Source organism: Gnatocerus cornutus, unplaced genomic scaffold, assembly GCF_029298725.1.
Source record: "Gnatocerus cornutus isolate USDA-ARS CGAHR unplaced genomic scaffold, icGnaCorn1.1 ctg00000321.1, whole genome shotgun sequence".
Classification (NCBI taxonomy): domain Eukaryota; kingdom Metazoa; phylum Arthropoda; class Insecta; order Coleoptera; family Tenebrionidae; genus Gnatocerus; species Gnatocerus cornutus.
In genome coordinates, this window is record NW_028275640.1 from 14,057 (window position 1) to 31,633 (window position 17,577).

The window sequence follows — 17,577 nt, forward strand, 5'->3', positions numbered from 1 at the left end:
TGAAAACGATCTTGACGAACAGGTCGGAAAAAAAACGATGTCAATTTCGGACTCGACCATGAGAAACGAATTTGTACGACGAACGGACTTTTCGAACGACTTTTTTCGCAAAATCGACATTTTTTCCTCAAAAATTACCTCACACGACGAAATCCCATCATCGAAACATCACCGAAAACAGTTTTGACGGCGAAATTCTCGTCAATTTTACGAAAATAAAGGGAAAATCAGACGGACCACCGTCGAACATCCAGCGACGGGAACGGACGAGTTTTTTAATTTTTCTTGCCAATTCATTGCGAAAGAAGCAATTTTTCTCGACGAAACCATTTTATAATCATAAAAAAAACTCCCCAAACACCACAAACCAACAAAAATACGGAAATCTTGCATTGTTTGCATTTTTCAGACACTCTAAATAAAACTACGTCGATGTCGGCGGATTTTCAGTCGGTCGTCGGTCGACAGAAATCCAACGAAATTTTCATTTGTTCTTCTCAAAAACGAAAAACAAACAAATCAACAAAACATTCCCTACTATTAGTCGACATTTCGAGCAGAAACTACGAACGTCGAAAGATTTAAAAAATGAAATATGTAGGTGTGCGTGCGTGCGTACTTACTTGAAACTTTTTTCTTGTTTCATCGTCGCACTGGAACAAATTAAATTTTAATGCAATGTAAACGCGACCACACTTTCGACGAAAACATCTCTATGAATCGAACGACGTCGGAAAAAGAATAAATCGAGAAGAGAACAAATCATGAAACAACACACACCCACCCCGCCCGGCCCGGCCAGAGTGGTGGGAATTTCGATGAATGAACAGACAAAGAAACCAACTCTGTTATCAGTTCTAAGAAAGAAAGCAGGTAGCGGCGGCGGCGAACCTTCGACCGTACTACGGTCAGTTCATGAATTAACCCCGTCCGTTCGGAGTTTATTCATCTCCGGTCCGTGTCGGCGTTTACTTCAAGTGGGTGCTATTTCCATCTAAGCAAGCAAGTGAGTAAGTAAGTTCTCAAATTTTAAATTACGTTAATCGCAAGTGACTCGTTGAGATCGTCAAACGAACAATTTAATTTAACGCCTCATACGAGTTTTTTTTTTTCGTCATTTTGTCGCAAAAAAAAAACTAAAAAACGACTCGCAAAAAAAAATTTTTTTTTTTTCTTCTTTTAAATCTTGTACATTTTCTGACATGTGTACCATCGAAAAATGTCACATCCAAACGATCGAACAATCACAAAAAATCGTCAACGTACCATCTTGGAAAATTTTACCAGGCAACGACCATACCACGTTGAAAACTACCGGTTCTCGTCCGATCACCGAAGTCAAGCAACGTCGGGCGCGGTCAGTACTTGGATGGGTGACCGCTTGGGAACACCGCGTGCCGTTGTCTCTACTCTTTTCTTTTTTTATTAACATTTCTGATGTCAAACTTTTTTTAAATATATTTTTCACTATTTATATTTTCTCTCAGGAACTTATATAGTATGAAGACGAAAATTTTTAATTCGTTCGAGTTGAATTTGTGGTTCTGAAAAGAACCGATTTTTTTTCTTTTTTTTCCAACCAACTTCCAAGCTGCTCGAGGAGGATTTATTTTGAACTGGTGTATTTGGTGACGGCCTTGGTTCCTTCAGAAACGGCGTGCTTCGCCAATTCACCGGGCAAAAGAAGACGCACCGCCGTCTGGATCTCCCTGCTGGTTATGGTCGAACGTTTGTTGTAATGAGCGAGGCGACTGGCTTCAGCAGCTATACGTTCGAAGATGTCGTTCACGAAACTGTTCATGATAGACATAGCCTTGCTGGAGATACCGGTATCGGGATGGACCTGCTTCAACACCTTGTAAATGTAGATGGCGTAACTCTCCTTCCTCCTGCGCTTCTTTTTCTTGTCGCTCTTCGAGATGTTCTTTTGAGCTTTTCCGGCCTTCTTGGCCGCCTTACCGCTGGTCTTGGGTGGCATTCTCTTCTAGTCGTCGAGTTAAAAAAACGTTTAAAAACAGAAAACGAGACAGACACGACGTGCACGTTACGACGAGTATACTCGATCTAAAACGCCGCACATCATCATTTGGTCTGTGGTTACTTTTTCGTGGTCTCACGATCTTCGTGTTCTTCCACAGTCATGGATCCTTTTCTTCGGTGGTTTTCTTCTTTCTTCTTGTTTTCTTCGGTGGCCTATTGTTTCGGTGGTTTTTCTTCTTTCTTCTTCGGTGGGTCTTGTGTTTCCAGTGTGGGACCTTTTCTTCTTCTTCTTCTTCTTTCTTCTATTCTTCTTCCATTGCGAGTCTTGGCCTCTTGAATCTTCTCGTGGTGGTTTCCTCTGTTTGCTTCCGAATTGTTGGGTTGTCATGTTCTGCTGCCTTCTCGAAGTGCCTCCTGGCGATCTTCTGGATGACATCTTCAATGGGTGGAATCTTCAGGTCGTTGTGGATTTGTTCGTTGGTCATGAACCATGGGGCGTCGATGGCGTTCCTCAGGGTCCTGTTCTGCACGATTTGGAGTTTCTTCTTTCTTCTTTCGTCTGCTTGGTTCCAGGTTGGTGCTCCGTACGTCATGGTGGGCCTAATAACAGAAGTGTAAATACGTATTTTGTTTTCAATACTTACCTTACTCCTGCGGTTGAGGAGTGGGTAGAGTTCCTGGTTGATCCTTTTCGCCTTGATTTCCGCTTCGTTGATGTGCTTCTGGAAGTCAAGTTTTTGGTCCATGGTGATTCCAAGGTACTTGACTTCCGTCTTCCATGGGATGTCTTCTTCGCTGAACTTGATGCTTCTTATTGGTTTGTGCTTCATTGGTCTCTTCGTGAAGATGATTCCGTTGCTCTTCTTCCCGTTGACTTTGATCTTCCATTTTTCTGTCCATTTTTCGATTTCCTCCAGGTGGGTGTTGATCTTCTTGGCGAGTCCTGCGGTGTGTCTTCCTTGGGCCAGGATGGCCGTGTCGTCCGCGAACGTAGCGATGACGGTGTCATCCGTCGTTGGAACGTCCGCGGTGTAGAGCAAATACAGGAGCGGCCCTAGGACAGAACCCTGAGGGACTCCTGCTTTGCTCCACTTCTTGGTGGATTCCTCTTCGTTGACTTTGACCTGAAAACAGCGATTAGTAAGGTACGAGTGGATTAACTTACCGTAGGCCAACGGGATCCGGAAATCGATAAGTTTCCGGACGAGTCCTTGGTGCCAGACTCTGTCGAAGGCCTTTTCGATGTCCAAAAAGACTCCTGTTGTCACTTTTGAGACGTTGAATCCTTGGATGATGAAGTCTGTGATCCTTGTTGTTTGGTGGATGGTTCCGTGTCTTCTTCTGAATCCGTGTTGTTCTTCCGGGATGATTTTTCTTTCTTCAATTACTTCGAGAATTCTTCTTTGGATGACTCGTTCGGCTACCTTGCTCAGACTGGAGAGCAGACTGATGGGTCGGTAGCTGGCGGGGTCCTTCTTCTTCTTTCCTGGTTTGTGGATCATGATGATTCTTGCTTCCTTCCATGCTTCCGGGAACTTCCGGAGACCTAAAATTGCATTGGTTATTTTCAGTAGTGCTTGTTTACCTACCTGTGGCAATTTTTGGATTGCCGTGTTGGTGATTCCGTCCTTTCCCGGAGCTTTCTTCGGGTTGAGGTCCTTGATGATTCTTTCGATTTCTTCTTCGGTTGCTTCATCCATCCTGTACCCTTCTGGTACCTGGAGGTGATGCTGGACGTTCTGGTCGGTTTCCATCTCGAAGTTCCTGTCCTGTGAGGGGTTGTTGGTGAATTGTTCTTCCATCTTCTCCGCGAAAACTTCTGCCTTCTCCCTGTCTTCGTACGCCGTTCCGGTTTCCGTTTCGAGGGGGGGGATTTCTTCTCTTTTCTTCCTCAGTGCTCTTGCCATTCTCCATGGTGGATGATCTTCTTCGTTGAGTTCTTCCATTTTTCTTTCCCACTTCCGGTTTTCTTCTTCCCTGAGAATCCGGCTGAGTTCGTGGTTCCATCTGTTGAGTTCGCTCTTGTCCTGTGGTGCGAGGGTTCTCTGAAACACTTTTTTAGCTTTTCTTTTTTTCTTGACGATCTCTTTGATCTCGTCGCGAACTTTCTCTGGTATTTCATATTGAATCTTACTCGTTTTGGATTTTTCCATCGCTGATTGAATGGCTCCTTCAAGTTTCTTCGTTGCTTCTTCTAGTTCTTCTCCGTTGTTGATGTCGATTTCTTCGATGGTGAAGTTTTCTTCGTACTTGTTCCAGTTGACCTTCTCGATGATCCTTGGTTCTCGCTTTCGGCTTCCGTCCAGCGTCAGCACGATCGGGTTGTGATCGGAACTGAGCTCGTCTTCCACTTCCAGCTTGAACCTTTTGTTGATGTCCTTGATGATTCCGATGTCCAGGATGTCCGGCTGTCCACAGTTTCCAGGCGGGTATCTTGTCGGCTCATCTGTGGAAATAACGGTGAGTGTTCGATTTTCTACGTACCTTAAAAGTTTTCTTCCTTGCGTGTTGGTGATTTTGCTGTTCCAGACGATGTGTTTGGCGTTGAAGTCGCCCATTGCGATCGTCGGTTCCCTCCTTTTGAAGATTTCGTCGAGTTCCTCTTCGTCGATTGGTGCTCCTGGCGGCGAGTAAACCGCGAACAACGCGAGTTTACCGCTCTTCGTGGAGACCACGATTCCGGTTTGTTCCACGTTTTCATTGGCGGCTGTGTTGTTGAGTGGGTGGTGCTGGATGTTCTTCCTGATGAGAATGGCCACACCCCCTCCTTGTCTGTTTTCTCTGTCTTTTCTAAAACAATAAAAATGTTGAAATTTTAAACTGTCCTTACCTGATAGATGGGTCTCATTTAAGAGGGCCACATCTATTTCCTTCTCCTTGAGGAAGAGCTCCAGCTCTTGCTTCTTATTCTTGATCCCATCTGCGTTCCAGGCGGCGATTTTCAAACCGTCCGCCAGTTGTTTCTTCATTTTTTCTTTTTTCTTACTCCCACTCAAAGTGTTCTTCTTAATTCGCGGTCATCCTGATGATGCGACCGATGGTTTTGTGGAATTGGAGGATTTCCTCATCCGTTGGATTTTTAGCCTGAAATTGAATCAATAGAGATGACAGTTCTTCAGCTAACTTACCTGTGTCCGTTTTTGGGGCGGACTTTGATTCCGATTTTTTGGAGGAGTGTGGTTTCTCCTCTTCTTTTTTCTTCCTTTCCTCCTGCTGAATTTCCTTGAGTGTTGGTTGCGGCTTCTTCGGGATTTCGGCCCACTTCTTCGGTTCCCTTGAAACGCCGCACACCTAAAATCCCTCTATTTATAACGAGCGAGCGACAAACAGGCGCTCCGCCTTAGTTCGTCGTTCGACCATTGCCCTAACGAGATGGCGCTGTACCGACCATATAAATTTCTAGCCTTCGCCGCGTTCGGCATTTATTTCAAGCCGTACGTTTGTCAGTGCGCTTCGTGTCAGTCGCAGTAGGTGTTTTGCTGTTTATATCGTATAACAACATGTCCGGAAGAGGAAAAGGAGGTAAAGTGAAGGGAAAGGCGAAGTCTCGTTCCAGTCGTGCCGGACTTCAGTTTCCCGTCGGCAGAATTCATCGTCTTCTGCGTAAAGGAAACTACGCCGAAAGAGTGGGTGCAGGTGCTCCCGTTTATTTGGCGGCCGTAATGGAATATCTAGCCGCCGAAGTTCTCGAATTGGCAGGAAACGCCGCCAGAGATAACAAGAAAACCCGTATCATTCCGAGACATCTTCAATTGGCTATAAGGAACGACGAGGAGTTAAACAAGCTCCTTTCCGGCGTTACCATCGCCCAAGGCGGTGTCTTGCCCAACATCCAGGCGGTGTTGTTGCCCAAGAAGACCGAAAAGAAGCCTTAAATTTAATTCTTCGCCGCCGTCATCTCGAACGAAAAACAAAAACTTTTATAAAAACCATCTTCACATCGGCCCTTCTCAGGGCCAAAAATTCAACTCGAACGAATTGATTTTTTCGCCAAAATACAACAACCTATGAGAATCATGTTAAAAAGTCTTTTAGATATTTTAAAGTTAAACCGATCAATTAATTCATTATACGAGCGTAGACTGAACGGAAGATTTTCGATTACATTCAACCAAGAAAGATGATTTTTACGACTTTTCATCGTAATTTTTAGAAAAATTCAATGCCCGACTAAAGCACGAACTCGACAACTCTATCTATAATAATTTATTGATTATCTAATTCAAGAAACATTCCGATTCGTCGTAAATTTCTTCACATTTCGCACATTAATCTGTTAAGAACATACACACACACACCGGTCGCCTATACGTGCTCTCCGTCTCGATAATTTCTTGCAGCAGCAGTCGTCAGCGGTGAGCCGTAATACTACAATCAATCGTTTTATTTGCTATGAGATTTTGTTTCAAGTCACGTCTGAGGAGAGTAACTCTACCCCATATTGGACATAACCTCAAATATACTCTTCGTGGCAAAAACGTTCTTTTAACGATGGTCATTCTAACCTAAAACTGCTGTCAAAATTGTCAAAGTCGCCGCCTGGATCACAAATTAAAATGATCACTCACTCCGTACGATTTTCATTTCGATTTGAAGACAAACACACAATTGAGCAACATATTTAATTCGTTTGATTTATTTTGTGGTTCTGAAAAGAACCGTTTTTTTTTGTTTGTTTGTTTGCTTGCCTGCGGGGGGTTTGTTGTTATTCCTCTGAGGATGCGGATACACGTCATAAAATGATAAAATTAACCGCCGAAACCGTAAAGGGTACGACCTTGACGTTTCAGGGCGTAGACGACGTCCATGGCGGTGACGGTCTTACGTTTTGCGTGTTCGGTGTAAGTTACGGCGTCACGGATGACGTTCTCGAGGAAGACCTTCAACACACCTCTGGTTTCTTCGTAGATGAGACCGGAAATACGTTTCACACCACCACGACGAGCCAATCTTCTGATCGCCGGTTTCGTTATACCTTGGATGTTATCGCGTAGAACTTTGCGATGACGTTTGGCGCCACCTTTTCCCAATCCTTTGCCACCTTTACCACGACCGGTCATCTTGATAAAATTAGGAAATTCTTCGTACAAAACGACGTAGCTTCGACCAAGTTCGTTATGGAACTAACGTCAAAATTTCATTCCGCGGGACTATTTATAAGTTACGGCAGCTCCACCTCGCGTTAAAAACGAATCCACCAATGGCGTCGCCGTATGACTCATCGAGTTTATAAAACGGCCGTTGGCGCGACGAAAATTTTCAGTTGACTTTCGAACGTTCGTACGTACGGTCGGTCGTTCGGTCGAAGCAAGCAAGCAAGCCACTACCTACGTTAATTCTTTTCATTTGATTCATCCGATATCCGAGATGGCGAGAACTAAACAGACGGCTCGTAAATCTACCGGTGGCAAGGCACCTAGAAAACAGTTGGCCACGAAGGCGGCCAGAAAAAGCGCTCCCGCCACCGGAGGTGTCAAGAAACCTCACCGTTACAGGCCCGGTACGGTCGCCCTTCGTGAGATTCGTCGTTATCAAAAGAGCACTGAACTTTTGATCCGCAAGCTGCCTTTCCAACGTCTCGTCCGAGAGATCGCCCAAGATTTCAAGACCGATCTCCGTTTCCAAAGTTCGGCCGTGATGGCACTTCAAGAAGCCAGCGAGGCTTATCTCGTCGGCCTCTTCGAAGACACCAACTTGTGCGCCATCCACGCCAAACGTGTCACCATCATGCCGAAAGACATCCAATTGGCGAGACGCATTCGTGGCGAGAGGGCTTAAATTTCCTCCATCCATCCATCCATCCATCCGATCCGACCATCTAGAATTAACAAATTCTTCATCTTCGAAGGTGTTAAAAGAAGAAAAAAAAAATCGGTTCTTTTCAGAACCACAATTATTTTCCAACGAATTGAAAATTTATCGTTCGCGCATGCAACTTTTTGAGATTGAAAAAAAAAAAAAAAAAAAAAAAAGTTAGGTTATGTGATTTATTCACAAAATTCGTACTTACATAAAACGATAAACTTTTGCTTTTTTCTTTCACATTAAATTTTCTTTTAACTGAGACTATTTGAAACATTATTATATAATAAAGTTTATCATTCTTTGTAATAACACTGTTTCGACAGTCAAATGAATAGACAAGAAAATCAAATGAAAGTATGTATCTCCTCAACAGAATGTGCATTGTCCAAGCGAATCTTTCGTTCGTTTCTTGAAAATAATTGTGGCCCTGAAAAGGGCCATTTATTTGTATCGATGGTGCCCCTACGTCGATATATACGATCGGAGCACGTTCCCGAAACCACCAGGACGTCGTCGTCGTTGAAAAAATTAAATCATCGTCGTCGACTTTTCACTTCTTTCTCTTGGGTGAAGCGGTTTTTTTCGCTTTGGCGGTGACGGCTTTGGCCGTTTTCGGTTTCGGCGCTTTCGGTTTCTTGGTTGGACCGGCCTTGTTGGATTTCTTCGCTTTCGATGGCGTCTTGGGTTTGACGGGCGATCTGGAGGCGGCGCTGGCTTTCTTTTCGGGAGCGGACGCAGCCTTTCTAGCCTTCGATACGGCGACGCTCTTCTTTTCGGCGGCAGTTTTCTTAGACTTGGCCGAAGCGGCGGGGGCGGCCTTCTTACCGGCTTTTGAGGCGGATCCTTTTTCGGCGGACGTCGGCGCTGACGCGACGGAACGTTTAGCAACGCCCGTCTTCTTGGATTTCGCCGATGACGACGCGGTCGCAGCGGCAGATCTCTTTTTCGTGGCGGACGGAGCCTTAGCTGCACCGGTGACGGCAGAAGCCAACTTGAACGAACCGGAAGCTCCTTTTCCTTTGGTTTGGACCAACGAACCGGATGCGACGGCGCCCTTAAGGTACTTCTTGATGAAAGGCGCAAATTTTTCCGCGTCGACTTTGTAGTTGGCCGCGACATATTTCTTGATCGCCTGCAACGAAGAACCGCCGCGTTCCTTCAAGCCTTTGATGGCGTTGGTGACCATCTCCGAAGTGGGCGGATGAGAAGGTTTGCTTCTCGGATTTTTGGGCTTCTTCTCCTTCTTCACCGGTGAGGAGCCGGAAGTGGCACCGGCGACCGTCGAAGCTGCTTGATTTTCTACGTCGGCCATATTTTCGTCTATCGCGCGCGCGTTTTTTTCTTTTTATTATAGGTAGGCTTATTCTTCGGTGAAAGAACGAATGAACTTTACAGAACGAATTGGGCGCCAAAGTCAAAGTGTTGGCGCGTTCGAAAACGCGCGGACCGCGGACTAAACGAGAGCCTTCTCGTCGAGTTAGAAAATTCAGTGGGCCTCGAATACAGCTTTCGCGTGATGGCATCGTTCTCTTTACGCGAAGATCACCGCCTCCGGGTGCGGGAACATGAGCGATTCGGTCGGCGATGGCCTCCTGAATAACCTCAAGTTTTCCCGGACGACCAGCCGACCTCCAAAAGCGAACAAGGACCGATCGAACGTCGACTCGAACAAAGACCCTCCGAAACAAGGAGATGACATCCAAGTTCGACGCCGACGTTACGCGTTTTCCACGAATAACAGGAAAGTTCCGCTTTCGACCAGACAAACTTGGAAGCATCCTCTACAAGTTTCACGAACGAATCGGTCGAAAAGTACGTGCGATCTTTTCGAAAATCGCCTCGCAAAGAGACGCAGCACGGATCGGAGCGACGACCGACGAACCTGCAGAGTGTAGGAAAAAAATTCACAAACGGTCGAAGATGACGTCCGAGAAGGTCGAATTTTTTCAAGAACGAAGATAAAACCTTCGCCTTTCGTAGGAGTTGATTTTTGAAAACGATCTTGACGAACAGGTCGGAAAAAAAACGATGTCAATTTCGGACTCGACCATGAGAAACGAATTTGTACGACGAACGGACTTTTCGAACGACTTTTTTCGCAAAATCGACATTTTTTCCTCAAAAATTACCTCACACGACGAAATCCCATCATCGAAACATCACCGAAAACAGTTTTGACGGCGAAATTCTCGTCAATTTTACGAAAATAAAGGGAAAATCAGACGGACCACCGTCGAACATCCAGCGACGGGAACGGACGAGTTTTTTAATTTTTCTTGCCAATTCATTGCGAAAGAAGCAATTTTTCTCGACGAAACCATTTTATAATCATAAAAAAAACTCCCCAAACACCACAAACCAACAAAAATACGGAAATCTTGCATTGTTTGCATTTTTCAGACACTCTAAATAAAACTACGTCGATGTCGGCGGATTTTCAGTCGGTCGTCGGTCGACAGAAATCCAACGAAATTTTCATTTGTTCTTCTCAAAAACGAAAAACAAACAAATCAACAAAACATTCCCTACTATTAGTCGACATTTCGAGCAGAAACTACGAACGTCGAAAGATTTAAAAAATGAAATATGTAGGTGTGCGTGCGTGCGTACTTACTTGAAACTTTTTTCTTGTTTCATCGTCGCACTGGAACAAATTAAATTTTAATGCAATGTAAACGCGACCACACTTTCGACGAAAACATCTCTATGAATCGAACGACGTCGGAAAAAGAATAAATCGAGAAGAGAACAAATCATGAAACAACACACACCCACCCCGCCCGGCCCGGCCAGAGTGGTGGGAATTTCGATGAATGAACAGACAAAGAAACCAACTCTGTTATCAGTTCTAAGAAAGAAAGCAGGTAGCGGCGGCGGCGAACCTTCGACCGTACTACGGTCAGTTCATGAATTAACCCCGTCCGTTCGGAGTTTATTCATCTCCGGTCCGTGTCGGCGTTTACTTCAAGTGGGTGCTATTTCCATCTAAGCAAGCAAGTGAGTAAGTAAGTTCTCAAATTTTAAATTACGTTAATCGCAAGTGACTCGTTGAGATCGTCAAACGAACAATTTAATTTAACGCCTCATACGAGTTTTTTTTTTTCGTCATTTTGTCGCAAAAAAAAAACTAAAAAACGACTCGCAAAAAAAAATTTTTTTTTTTTCTTCTTTTAAATCTTGTACATTTTCTGACATGTGTACCATCGAAAAATGTCACATCCAAACGATCGAACAATCACAAAAAATCGTCAACGTACCATCTTGGAAAATTTTACCAGGCAACGACCATACCACGTTGAAAACTACCGGTTCTCGTCCGATCACCGAAGTCAAGCAACGTCGGGCGCGGTCAGTACTTGGATGGGTGACCGCTTGGGAACACCGCGTGCCGTTGTCTCTACTCTTTTCTTTTTTTATTAACATTTCTGATGTCAAACTTTTTTTAAATATATTTTTCACTATTTATATTTTCTCTCAGGAACTTATATAGTATGAAGACGAAAATTTTTAATTCGTTCGAGTTGAATTTGTGGTTCTGAAAAGAACCGATTTTTTTTCTTTTTTTTCCAACCAACTTCCAAGCTGCTCGAGGAGGATTTATTTTGAACTGGTGTATTTGGTGACGGCCTTGGTTCCTTCAGAAACGGCGTGCTTCGCCAATTCACCGGGCAAAAGAAGACGCACCGCCGTCTGGATCTCCCTGCTGGTTATGGTCGAACGTTTGTTGTAATGAGCGAGGCGACTGGCTTCAGCAGCTATACGTTCGAAGATGTCGTTCACGAAACTGTTCATGATAGACATAGCCTTGCTGGAGATACCGGTATCGGGATGGACCTGCTTCAACACCTTGTAAATGTAGATGGCGTAACTCTCCTTCCTCCTGCGCTTCTTTTTCTTGTCGCTCTTCGAGATGTTCTTTTGAGCTTTTCCGGCCTTCTTGGCCGCCTTACCGCTGGTCTTGGGTGGCATTCTCTTCTAGTCGTCGAGTTAAAAAAACGTTTAAAAACAGAAAACGAGACAGACACGACGTGCACGTTACGACGAGTATACTCGATCTAAAACGCCGCACACCTAAAATCCCTCTATTTATAACGAGCGAGCGACAAACAGGCGCTCCGCCTTAGTTCGTCGTTCGACCATTGCCCTAACGAGATGGCGCTGTACCGACCATATAAATTTCTAGCCTTCGCCGCGTTCGGCATTTATTTCAAGCCGTACGTTTGTCAGTGCGCTTCGTGTCAGTCGCAGTAGGTGTTTTGCTGTTTATATCGTATAACAACATGTCCGGAAGAGGAAAAGGAGGTAAAGTGAAGGGAAAGGCGAAGTCTCGTTCCAGTCGTGCCGGACTTCAGTTTCCCGTCGGCAGAATTCATCGTCTTCTGCGTAAAGGAAACTACGCCGAAAGAGTGGGTGCAGGTGCTCCCGTTTATTTGGCGGCCGTAATGGAATATCTAGCCGCCGAAGTTCTCGAATTGGCAGGAAACGCCGCCAGAGATAACAAGAAAACCCGTATCATTCCGAGACATCTTCAATTGGCTATAAGGAACGACGAGGAGTTAAACAAGCTCCTTTCCGGCGTTACCATCGCCCAAGGCGGTGTCTTGCCCAACATCCAGGCGGTGTTGTTGCCCAAGAAGACCGAAAAGAAGCCTTAAATTTAATTCTTCGCCGCCGTCATCTCGAACGAAAAACAAAAACTTTTATAAAAACCATCTTCACATCGGCCCTTCTCAGGGCCAAAAATTCAACTCGAACGAATTGATTTTTTCGCCAAAATACAACAACCTATGAGAATCATGTTAAAAAGTCTTTTAGATATTTTAAAGTTAAACCGATCAATTAATTCATTATACGAGCGTAGACTGAACGGAAGATTTTCGATTACATTCAACCAAGAAAGATGATTTTTACGACTTTTCATCGTAATTTTTAGAAAAATTCAATGCCCGACTAAAGCACGAACTCGACAACTCTATCTATAATAATTTATTGATTATCTAATTCAAGAAACATTCCGATTCGTCGTAAATTTCTTCACATTTCGCACATTAATCTGTTAAGAACATACACACACACACCGGTCGCCTATACGTGCTCTCCGTCTCGATAATTTCTTGCAGCAGCAGTCGTCAGCGGTGAGCCGTAATACTACAATCAATCGTTTTATTTGCTATGAGATTTTGTTTCAAGTCACGTCTGAGGAGAGTAACTCTACCCCATATTGGACATAACCTCAAATATACTCTTCGTGGCAAAAACGTTCTTTTAACGATGGTCATTCTAACCTAAAACTGCTGTCAAAATTGTCAAAGTCGCCGCCTGGATCACAAATTAAAATGATCACTCACTCCGTACGATTTTCATTTCGATTTGAAGACAAACACACAATTGAGCAACATATTTAATTCGTTTGATTTATTTTGTGGTTCTGAAAAGAACCGTTTTTTTTTGTTTGTTTGTTTGCTTGCCTGCGGGGGGTTTGTTGTTATTCCTCTGAGGATGCGGATACACGTCATAAAATGATAAAATTAACCGCCGAAACCGTAAAGGGTACGACCTTGACGTTTCAGGGCGTAGACGACGTCCATGGCGGTGACGGTCTTACGTTTTGCGTGTTCGGTGTAAGTTACGGCGTCACGGATGACGTTCTCGAGGAAGACCTTCAACACACCTCTGGTTTCTTCGTAGATGAGACCGGAAATACGTTTCACACCACCACGACGAGCCAATCTTCTGATCGCCGGTTTCGTTATACCTTGGATGTTATCGCGTAGAACTTTGCGATGACGTTTGGCGCCACCTTTTCCCAATCCTTTGCCACCTTTACCACGACCGGTCATCTTGATAAAATTAGGAAATTCTTCGTACAAAACGACGTAGCTTCGACCAAGTTCGTTATGGAACTAACGTCAAAATTTCATTCCGCGGGACTATTTATAAGTTACGGCAGCTCCACCTCGCGTTAAAAACGAATCCACCAATGGCGTCGCCGTATGACTCATCGAGTTTATAAAACGGCCGTTGGCGCGACGAAAATTTTCAGTTGACTTTCGAACGTTCGTACGTACGGTCGGTCGTTCGGTCGAAGCAAGCAAGCAAGCCACTACCTACGTTAATTCTTTTCATTTGATTCATCCGATATCCGAGATGGCGAGAACTAAACAGACGGCTCGTAAATCTACCGGTGGCAAGGCACCTAGAAAACAGTTGGCCACGAAGGCGGCCAGAAAAAGCGCTCCCGCCACCGGAGGTGTCAAGAAACCTCACCGTTACAGGCCCGGTACGGTCGCCCTTCGTGAGATTCGTCGTTATCAAAAGAGCACTGAACTTTTGATCCGCAAGCTGCCTTTCCAACGTCTCGTCCGAGAGATCGCCCAAGATTTCAAGACCGATCTCCGTTTCCAAAGTTCGGCCGTGATGGCACTTCAAGAAGCCAGCGAGGCTTATCTCGTCGGCCTCTTCGAAGACACCAACTTGTGCGCCATCCACGCCAAACGTGTCACCATCATGCCGAAAGACATCCAATTGGCGAGACGCATTCGTGGCGAGAGGGCTTAAATTTCCTCCATCCATCCATCCATCCATCCGATCCGACCATCTAGAATTAACAAATTCTTCATCTTCGAAGGTGTTAAAAGAAGAAAAAAAAAATCGGTTCTTTTCAGAACCACAATTATTTTCCAACGAATTGAAAATTTATCGTTCGCGCATGCAACTTTTTGAGATTGAAAAAAAAAAAAAAAAAAAAAAAAAGTTAGGTTATGTGATTTATTCACAAAATTCGTACTTACATAAAACGATAAACTTTTGCTTTTTTCTTTCACATTAAATTTTCTTTTAACTGAGACTATTTGAAACATTATTATATAATAAAGTTTATCATTCTTTGTAATAACACTGTTTCGACAGTCAAATGAATAGACAAGAAAATCAAATGAAAGTATGTATCTCCTCAACAGAATGTGCATTGTCCAAGCGAATCTTTCGTTCGTTTCTTGAAAATAATTGTGGCCCTGAAAAGGGCCATTTATTTGTATCGATGGTGCCCCTACGTCGATATATACGATCGGAGCACGTTCCCGAAACCACCAGGACGTCGTCGTCGTTGAAAAAATTAAATCATCGTCGTCGACTTTTCACTTCTTTCTCTTGGGTGAAGCGGTTTTTTTCGCTTTGACGGTGACGGCTTTGGCCGTTTTCGGTTTCGGCGCTTTCGGTTTCTTGGTTGGACCGGCCTTGTTGGATTTCTTCGCTTTCGATGGCGTCTTGGGTTTGACGGGCGATCTGGAGGCGGCGCTGGCTTTCTTTTCGGGAGCGGACGCAGCCTTTCTAGCCTTCGATACGGCGACGCTCTTCTTTTCGGCGGCAGTTTTCTTAGACTTGGCCGAAGCGGCGGGGGCGGCCTTCTTACCGGCTTTTGAGGCGGATCCTTTTTCGGCGGACGTCGGCGCTGACGCGACGGAACGTTTAGCAACGCCCGTCTTCTTGGATTTCGCCGATGACGACGCGGTCGCAGCGGCAGATCTCTTTTTCGTGGCGGACGGAGCCTTAGCTGCACCGGTGACGGCAGAAGCCAACTTGAACGAACCGGAAGCTCCTTTTCCTTTGGTTTGGACCAACGAACCGGATGCGACGGCGCCCTTAAGGTACTTCTTGATGAAAGGCGCAAATTTTTCCGCGTCGACTTTGTAGTTGGCCGCGACATATTTCTTGATCGCCTGCAACGAAGAACCGCCGCGTTCCTTCAAGCCTTTGATGGCGTTGGTGACCATCTCCGAAGTGGGCGGATGAGAAGGTTTGCTTCTCGGATTTTTGGGCTTCTTCTCCTTCTTCACCGGTGAGGAGCCGGAAGTGGCACCGGCGACCGTCGAAGCTGCTTGATTTTCTACGTCGGCCATATTTTCGTCTATCGCGCGCGCGTTTTTTTCTTTTTATTATAGGTAGGCTTATTCTTCGGTGAAAGAACGAATGAACTTTACAGAACGAATTGGGCGCCAAAGTCAAAGTGTTGGCGCGTTCGAAAACGCGCGGACCGCGGACTAAACGAGAGCCTTCTCGTCGAGTTAGAAAATTCAGTGGGCCTCGAATACAGCTTTCGCGTGATGGCATCGTTCTCTTTACGCGAAGATCACCGCCTCCGGGTGCGGGAACATGAGCGATTCGGTCGGCGATGGCCTCCTGAATAACCTCAAGTTTTCCCGGACGACCAGCCGACCTCCAAAAGCGAACAAGGACCGATCGAACGTCGACTCGAACAAAGACCCTCCGAAACAAGGAGATGACATCCAAGTTCGACGCCGACGTTACGCGTTTTCCACGAATAACAGGAAAGTTCCGCTTTCGACCAGACAAACTTGGAAGCATCCTCTACAAGTTTCACGAACGAATCGGTCGAAAAGTACGTGCGATCTTTTCGAAAATCGCCTCGCAAAGAGACGCAGCACGGATCGGAGCGACGACCGACGAACCTGCAGAGTGTAGGAAAAAAATTCACAAACGGTCGAAGATGACGTCCGAGAAGGTCGAATTTTTTCAAGAACGAAGATAAAACCTTCGCCTTTCGTAGGAGTTGATTTTTGAAAACGATCTTGACGAACAGGTCGGAAAAAAAACGATGTCAATTTCGGACTCGACCATGAGAAACGAATTTGTACGACGAACGGACTTTTCGAACGACTTTTTTCGCAAAATCGACATTTTTTCCTCAAAAATTACCTCACACGACGAAATCCCATCATCGAAACATCACCGAAAACAGTTTTGACGGCGAAATTCTCGTCAATTTTACGAAAATAAAGGGAAAATCAGACGGACCACCGTCGAACATCCAGCGACGGGAACGGACGAGTTTTTTAATTTTTCTTGCCAATTCATTGCGAAAGAAGCAATTTTTCTCGACGAAACCATTTTATAATCATAAAAAAAACTCCCCAAACACCACAAACCAACAAAAATACGGAAATCTTGCATTGTTTGCATTTTTCAGACACTCTAAATAAAACTACGTCGATGTCGGCGGATTTTCAGTCGGTCGTCGGTCGACAGAAATCCAACGAAATTTTCATTTGTTCTTCTCAAAAACGAAAAACAAACAAATCAACAAAACATTCCCTACTATTAGTCGACATTTCGAGCAGAAACTACGAACGTCGAAAGATTTAAAAAATGAAATATGTAGGTGTGCGTGCGTGCGTACTTACTTGAAACTTTTTTCTTGTTTCATCGTCGCACTGGAACAAATTAAATTTTAATGCAATGTAAACGCGACCACACTTTCGACGAAAACATCTCTATGAATCGAACGACGTCGGAAAAAGAATAAATCGAGAAGAGAACAAATCATGAAACAACACACACCCACCCCGCCCGGCCCGGCCAGAGTGGTGGGAATTTCGATGAATGAACAGACAAAGAAACCAACTCTGTTATCAGTTCTAAGAAAGAAAGCAGGTAGCGGCGGCGGCGAACCTTCGACCGTACTACGGTCAGTTCATGAATTAACCCCGTCCGTTCGGAGTTTATTCATCTCCGGTCCGTGTCGGCGTTTACTTCAAGTGGGTGCTATTTCCATCTAAGCAAGCAAGTGAGTAAGTAAGTTCTCAAATTTTAAATTACGTTAATCGCAAGTGACTCGTTGAGATCGTCAAACGAACAATTTAATTTAACGCCTCATACGAGTTTTTTTTTTTCGTCATTTTGTCGCAAAAAAAAAACTAAAAAACGACTCGCAAAAAAAAATTTTTTTTTTTTCTTCTTTTAAATCTTGTACATTTTCTGACATGTGTACCATCA

At 44.6% G+C, this 17,577-nt stretch overlaps 2 non-coding genes across 2 annotated transcripts; both read left to right on the top strand.

The window, feature by feature from the left end:
• The first annotated feature begins 1,286 nt into the window (after positions 1-1,286).
• LOC148165429 (5S ribosomal RNA) lies at positions 1,287-1,406 on the top strand. Its single transcript, XR_015771483.1, has one exon. It is a non-coding gene; the product is annotated as a 5S ribosomal RNA (ribosomal RNA).
• Positions 1,407-11,062: 9,656 nt separating this feature from the next.
• LOC148165430 (5S ribosomal RNA) lies at positions 11,063-11,182 on the top strand. The gene has a single exon (XR_015771484.1). It is a non-coding gene; the product is annotated as a 5S ribosomal RNA (ribosomal RNA).
• Positions 11,183-17,577: the final 6,395 nt, after the last annotated feature.